Consider the following 7,935-nt stretch of genomic DNA (forward strand, 5'->3'; position numbering starts at 1 on the left):
AGATTGATAATGAGATTATGGCTAAACGAACTCAGTGTAATTCTGATTCTAATTCTGAATTCCGAATAGATGATGATGACTGTTTGAGGTTTAGAAATAGACTTTGTGTTCCAAGAAATCCAAATTTGATTCAAACGATTTTGAATAAAGCTCACAGTAGTAGATTTTCTGTACATCAGGGAAGTACGAAAATGTATAATGATTTGAGACAACTATATTGGTGGCCGGGAATGAAAAGAGATATCTCTGACTTTGTTTCGAGATGTTTAATCTGTCAGAAAGTTAAAGCTGAGCATCAGGTGCCATCTGGGTTATTACAACCGATTATGATTCCAAAATGGAAATGGGATCGAGTGACCATGGATTTTGTTTCTAGTTTGCCTCTATCTCCGAAAAAGAAAGATGCAATCTGGGTTGTAGTTGACAGATTGACAAAGTCAACTTATTTTATTCCAGTACGATCTGATTTCTCACTCGATAAATTGTTTAAGTTATATATTTTTGAAATTGTGGGATTGCATGGTGTGCCATTGTCAATAGTGCCTGATAGAGACTCAAGATTTACATCACGAATTTGGAAGAAATTGTAAGATGCTTTGGGTACTAAATTGCATTTTAGCACCGCTTTTCATCCGCAAATGGATGGTCAATCTGAACGGATTATTCAGATGCTCGAGGATATGTTGAGATGTTGTATTCTCGAGTTTGAAGGTGTGTGGGAATAATATTTACTATAACACCCCTAGCCCGAGTCCGATCGCCGGTTTAGGCTATGAGGTATTACCAAGCTAAACATTTAATTTTTCAATCACATAATCTATCAACAAAAGCAGAAATCGAACTGAATACATACAGATTTATAAGTTATAAATCCCATTTTCATACGGCCAAAATATTTACAATTACAAAACATATTTTATCAGCAGCCCAACCTATACATGCCATATCGAGACCAAAATATAACTGTACCAACAAGTTCGATAGTACGATGAACTGTTGACGATCCCCGAGTCGGTGGCCAATATCAAAAATATATAAAACAGAGAGATAAGAAACAGAGTAAGCTTTCGATGCTTAGTAAGTTTTAAGCATTTCAACAATTAAAACATGTCATTTAAATCAAACAATGAATATTACCAAATTCGTATTCTAATTACAATCACTAGGCCAAATATACACAAGTATACCACACATAAAGACTATTGGCCGAATATAAATACACAAAGAAATTTTCAGCACATGCTTCACTTTACTTTATGGCTCATACAACTAATTTAATTCACATATTTTCATATAATGGCAGACATCGATCGAATAGGTCATTTCTTTTATTCATAGATATATTAATCATTCACATAGTTATATCGTTGTTTGATACTAATGACTCACTTTGCAATCAATTCACATCACAGTACATAATACGTACCTGGTCATTACCATGTATCATACATATTCGATAATAGTTTACTTTGAATATTTGAATTTGTAATCTCATTCAAATCGCCGGCGTTAAGCCTGCTAGGTTTCAAAACCCGAATCCAGTTACTAGCTCAAAGCCTGCGGAACTTTAAGCCCGGATACAATACCAGCACTAAGCCTGCGGGATTTAACCCGGATATACATTACCAGCACGAAGCCTGCGGGATTTAACCCGGATATACATTACCAGCACGAAGCTTGCGGGATTTAACCCGGATATATAATATATCAAGAGCTAAGCATATTTACCCACGTGATAATTCGGCTCATATAACATATCACATTTGTACTTCACTTTCTTCATTCGAGTATGAGCACACAACGAAAACACACTTTCAATATATCTTTCGATTCAACACTTTTACGCAAGAACACATAACCATTTCACTACCTCAGCTTAACTCCTAATATCCATTCGATTACTTTCCATATACTCAAGTTATTTAGTAAACAACCTTATTCAAGTAGAGACAATAGATTGCAATTCATTTATCATGCTTATCTCATTACATCAATTATCTAATAATTCTAATTACTCAAAACTTACCTCGGATATTTTTGAACAGTTGCAGATAGGCTATTCGTTCGCTTTCTCGTTTCCCTTATCTGGTCTAGTTCCTCTTTGCTCTTGAGCTTAATTTAAACAAATGAATTTGTTTAATCATTTCGAACATCAAAGCCTTTTAAAGCACTTAACCCTTATACTCAATAATGAAACCAAACCATATACGTAATTATTTTATCACATCACCTTAAGCACACATATTAACTATCATACACCCATTTCACATGCCAAGTTACAATGAATAAAAATACATACACACCAATAATTTAATTACCCATTTCGATCTTATAGGGTAACTTCAATACATCATGTTTATACAATTTTTCATATACGTACCACATATTTAACTAGTCGAAATTACTCTTGAATTATCCATTATAATCATTTCATAGATATAAAACATACCTGAAAAATCCTTAGCATAAATACATATAATAACACCCAAATCATCAACTATTTTAACACACATGACACATGAGGTTAACTAAAACTCCATTCAATTTTAAGATATTAACCCTACTAAACTCATACCATGACCTTATCTAACCGAATTCAAGTAGAGGATTAATTACAACCACGTATACACCAATATATAATTATAACATGCTTTAATATCTTATATATCCCATTCGGCCCTAACCGCTCAAACTTAGCTTTCATTTACAAATTCCATCTCATTATCAATTGTAGCAAATTACACATAGGTTACATTATTTCCAAACAATGACCGATTATGTATATCAAATAAATAGTTCACATAACACATAACTCAAATAACTAAAGTTCATATAACCCTAATGTCCAAATATGAATATCACTCAAATTTTCTTATGACTTAACCTTTTACTCCTTTTAGCCTAATATTCATTAAACATTTAGTTCACATACACAAGCACAATCTCTCAAGGCTTATTATATTTTCAAGTACACATCAAATCTATATAGTCGAATATATATATATTTATTTAGTTCATCAAACCGATATTTAATCCTATTTCCCCTAACACAATTGTATTCGGCAATGACCACAATCATTTAACCAACTAAAAAAAATTAAACCACAACATTTTAAATTCATCTTATTCCTCCCCCTTTTGACCGAATGAATATATATATCAAATGAAAACTCAACTAAACAACAACATTTTTTTTTCTTTCCAAATTGCATATACACTCATACGGCAAATTTCAATTTGTACTTTTCAACCATGAATTCTACTCATTCAACCATCATTTAAGCTACTTAACAAATAACTAACATCTTCCCAAAGACTTATCAAAATAACAGCAATTTAGCACTTGCCGAATGGACATTTGTTCATTGATTCATGAATTTAAACCATGGGTTAAATAAACTATGTACTTACCAATTTAATCTCATAATCAATTAAAATAAAAAATCACAATGCATACCTTAAATTGGGATAGCCATGGCCGAATGCCTTGGTTTCTTCTTCAATATTTTCTTTCCCAAATTCAGCAATCAAGAAGAAAGATGAACATTTATTTTTTTTATCATCTTTTATTGTTTTACTAATTAATTTATTTCAAAAATAAAGCCATCACTTATTATAATACTAAAATAAAACATATATTATACATCAACCATCATTTATGGCCGGCCACTAAACAAAATTGGTCCATTTGACATGCAAATCCCTCATGTCATCATTTCATGCATTATTTGGTACTTTAAAATTTACCTATCACACTTTCAAGTTTTATCACATAAGTCCTATCTTATAAATTTCACATACAAATGACCAGATCAAAGCATGAAACTTTCACACATGCATTTACACATATAATAAACACAGAATTTAACAGTTAATTATTTTTATGACTCAGTTTTGTGGTCCCGAAACCACTTTCTGACTAGGGTCAAATTAGGGCTATCACAACTCTCACCCACTTAAGAAATTTTCGTCCCCAAAAATCTTACTGGTGAATAAGTTAGGATATTTATCCTTCATAGAGTCTTCTAGTTCCCAAGTAGCTTCTTCAACCCCATGCTTAAGCCACAGTTCCTTCACTAATGAGATTTTCTTATTTCGTAGTTCTTTTACTTCACAAGTCAAAATACGAACCGGTTCTTCTTCGTAACTCAAATCAGTTTGAATTTCGACCCCTGATGGATTAATTATGTGTGATGGATCGGATCTATAACGTCGAAACATGGAAAACATTGTGAATCTTTTCAAGCTCAGGGGGTAAAATCAATCTGTATGCGACTGGCCCAACTCGTTCGGATATTTCATACGGCCTGATGAACCTCGGACTCAATTTGCCCTTACAACCAAATCTAAGCACCTTTTTCCAAGGTGAAACCTTAAGAAACACTTTGTCTCCGACTTGATATTCAATGTCTTTTCGCTTTAAATCTGCATACGATTTCTGACGATCTGAAGCTGCTTTCAGACTTTCACAGATTACTTTTACTACTCAGCATCTTTAACCAAATCAACCCCGAAGATTTTACTTTCACTAAGCTCGGTCCAAAACAACGGTGTACGGCATTTACGACAGTACAAAGCCTCGTAAGGTGCCATCTTAATGCTTGATTGAAAACTATTGTTGTAAGCGAATTCAATCAAAGGCAAATATCATTCCCATGAACCACTAAACTCAAGGATGCAACATCTCAACATATCCTCGAGTATCTGAATGATCCACTCGGATTGACCATCAGTCTGGGGATGAAAAGCGGTGCTAAAATGCAACTTGGTACCCAATGCTTCTTGCAACTTCCTCCAGAATCGCGATGTGAATCTCAGATCTCTATCCGATACAATAGAAATAGGTACCCCGTATAACCTCACAATATGAGAAACATACAACTTGGCTAGTTTGTCAAGTGAATAATTCGTACGTACAGAAATAAAATATGCTGACTTTGTCAATCTATCAACAACAACCCAGATCGCATCTTTCTTGCTTGACGACAATGGCAACCCAGATACAAAATCCATCGTGACTCGATCCCATTTCCATTTGGGTATCATGATCGGCTGAAGTAATCCTGAAGGCACTTGATGTTCCGCTTTCACTTGTTGACATACCAAACACTTCGAAACAAATTCAAAAATGTCTCGTTTCATACCAGGCCACCAAAACTGACGTTTCAGATCGTTGTACATTTTCGTGCTACCAGGATGGATCGACATTCGGCTATTATGAGCTTCAATCAAAATCATCGAAATAAGTTTTGAATTTCTTGGAATACACAATTGACTTCTGAACCTCAAACAATCATTGTCGTCAATTTGAAACTCTGAATCCACATTCGAAACACATTCAGCTCGTTTAGCCACCAATTCATCATCAACTTTCTGAGTTTCACATATTTGATGAATCAATAACGGTTTGGCTTTTAATTCTACTACTAATACATTATCAGATGAAACGGACAAGTGAACATTCATCGCTCAAAAAGCAAACAGTGATTTGCGACTCAAAGCATCGGCAACCACGTTAGCCTTTCCAGGATGATAGTCAATAACAAGATCATAATCTTTCAACAATTTAAGCCAACGTCTTTGTCTCAGATTTAAATCTTTTTGTGTCATTAAATATTTGAGGCTTTTATGATCCGAATATACATGACATCTTTCTCCGAAAAAGTAATGTCGCCATATTTTTAAAGCAAAAACTATGGTAGCTAATTTGAGATCATGAGTCGGATAGTTTTTCTCATGTGCCTTCAATTGCCTCGATGCGTAAGCTACAACTCGACCCTCTTGCATCAAAACACAACCCAGCACATGTAAGGACGCATCACTGTAAATGACAAACTTTTTACCGGATTCGGGCTGCACTAACACTGGGGTTTCCGTCAAAAGCGTTTTTAGTTGGTCGAAACTTTTCTGGCTTTTTTCTGACCATTCGAACTTAATATCTTTCTGAAGTAGCTTCGTCATTGGTGTGGCTATCATCGAAAAACCTTTTACAAACCGTCTGTAGTAACCAACAAGTCCCAAAAAGCTCTGAACTTCAATAATATTTCTCGGGGGCTTCTAATCAAGTATGGCTGAAATTTTGCTCGGATCAACTCGAATACCCGATGCGGATACTACATGTCCCAAAAAGTTAACTTCTCTCAACCAGAACTCACATTTACTGAACTTAGCATATAATTGCTTATCCCGTAAAATCTGCAACACTAATCTCAGGTGCTCGGCGTGTTCAGTTTCATCACGTGAATAAATCAAGATGTCATCTATAAACACAACTACAAACCGGTCCAAATACTGCCTAAAAATTCAGTTCATCAAATCCATAAATACTGCAGGGGCATTAATGAGCCCAAACGGCATCACTAAGAACTCGTAGTGATCGTATCTCATTCTGAAAGCAGTTTTAGGTATATCTGAGTCTCGAACTCGCAACTGATAATAACCCGATCTCAAATCTATCTTTGAAAACACTGAAGCTCCCTTCAGCTGATCAAACAAATCATCAATATGCGGTAACAGATATTTATTCTTTATCGTCACTTTATTCAACTGACGATAGTCGATGCACAATCTCATGGTTTTGTCCTTTTTTTTCACAAACAATACTGGTGCACCCCAAGGTGAGAAACTCGGTCGAGCGAACCCTCTATCCGTCAACTCTTGCAACTAATTTTTCAATTCTTTCAATTCCATTGGTGCCATACGGTACGGAGCTATCGAAATTGGTGTCGTCCCAGGTATAAGTTCGATACCAAACTCTACCTCCCGAACAGGTGGTAACCCTGGCAATTCCTCGGGAAAAACATCTGGATATTCACAAACCATTGATACTGATTCAAGCTTCTTTTCTGATTCTTTACTATCAAGTACGTATGCAAGATAAGCTTCACACCCCTTTTTGACATATTTCTGAGCTAACATCGAGGATATAACTGCTGGTAACCTGTTCTTATTAGTAGACTCAACTCAGATTATCTCATCATTTGCACATCTCAAATCAATAGTCTTTCTTTTGCAATTCACAACTGCATCATGAACGGTAAACCAATCCATACCGAGAATAACATCAAATTCATTAAACGGTAAAAGCATCAAATCGGCCGGAAAACAGAAACCTCAGATTATCAGGGGACATTTCCTGCACACTTTGTCGACTAACACATATCGACCTAAAAGATTTGACACTCGAATTACGAACTCAGTAGACTCAACAGGTAGAGTCTTACTGGATGCTAAAGTCTCACATACATATGAATGAGTAGAACTAGGGTCAATCAAAGCAATCACATCAGTATCAAAGAGAGTGAAAGTACCGGTAATAACATCAGGTGAAGAAGCATCCTCGCGTGCGCGTAGAGCATAAGCTCTTGCAGGAGCACGAGCCTCGGATCTAGTTGTAACATCTCTAGACCTTCTCTGATCGCTACTAGCATTCCCCGAATTCCTAGGTGGTCTACCTCGTGCTGTAGTACTCGGTTTCCCACTTTAGTTCGCATTTTGCTCGGATATCTCGGGCAGTCTTTAATGAAATGGTCGGTTGATCTGCATTTATAACAAGAGCGGTCATGAAATCTACAGCTCCCCGAATGCCATTTTCCACAATACTTGCACTCGGTCCTATCCCGTCAATCATTTCTAACACTGGCAACTGAATGGCTCGTGTACTCACAGGGGGTCGATCGTGGTCTCGTCTGGAAAAACCTGAAGTATTCTTTGATCGGCCTGAATCATTTCGAAATTTCTTCGATGATTGTTGAAAAGACTTTCCTGAAGTTCTTTTACGAAATTCTCCAATTTCAACATCAGCTTTCCTTTTTTCTTTACTAAGTTCTTCGGCTTTGCAAGCTCGCTCGACAAGTACTACGAACTCTTGTATTTCAAGAATGCCAACAAATATTTTTATATCTTCATTCAGCCCATCTTCAAAACGTTTACACA

This window comes from Gossypium hirsutum, chromosome A01, assembly GCF_007990345.1.
Source record: "Gossypium hirsutum isolate 1008001.06 chromosome A01, Gossypium_hirsutum_v2.1, whole genome shotgun sequence".
In the NCBI taxonomy this organism is placed as follows: Eukaryota; Viridiplantae; Streptophyta; class Magnoliopsida; order Malvales; family Malvaceae; genus Gossypium; species Gossypium hirsutum.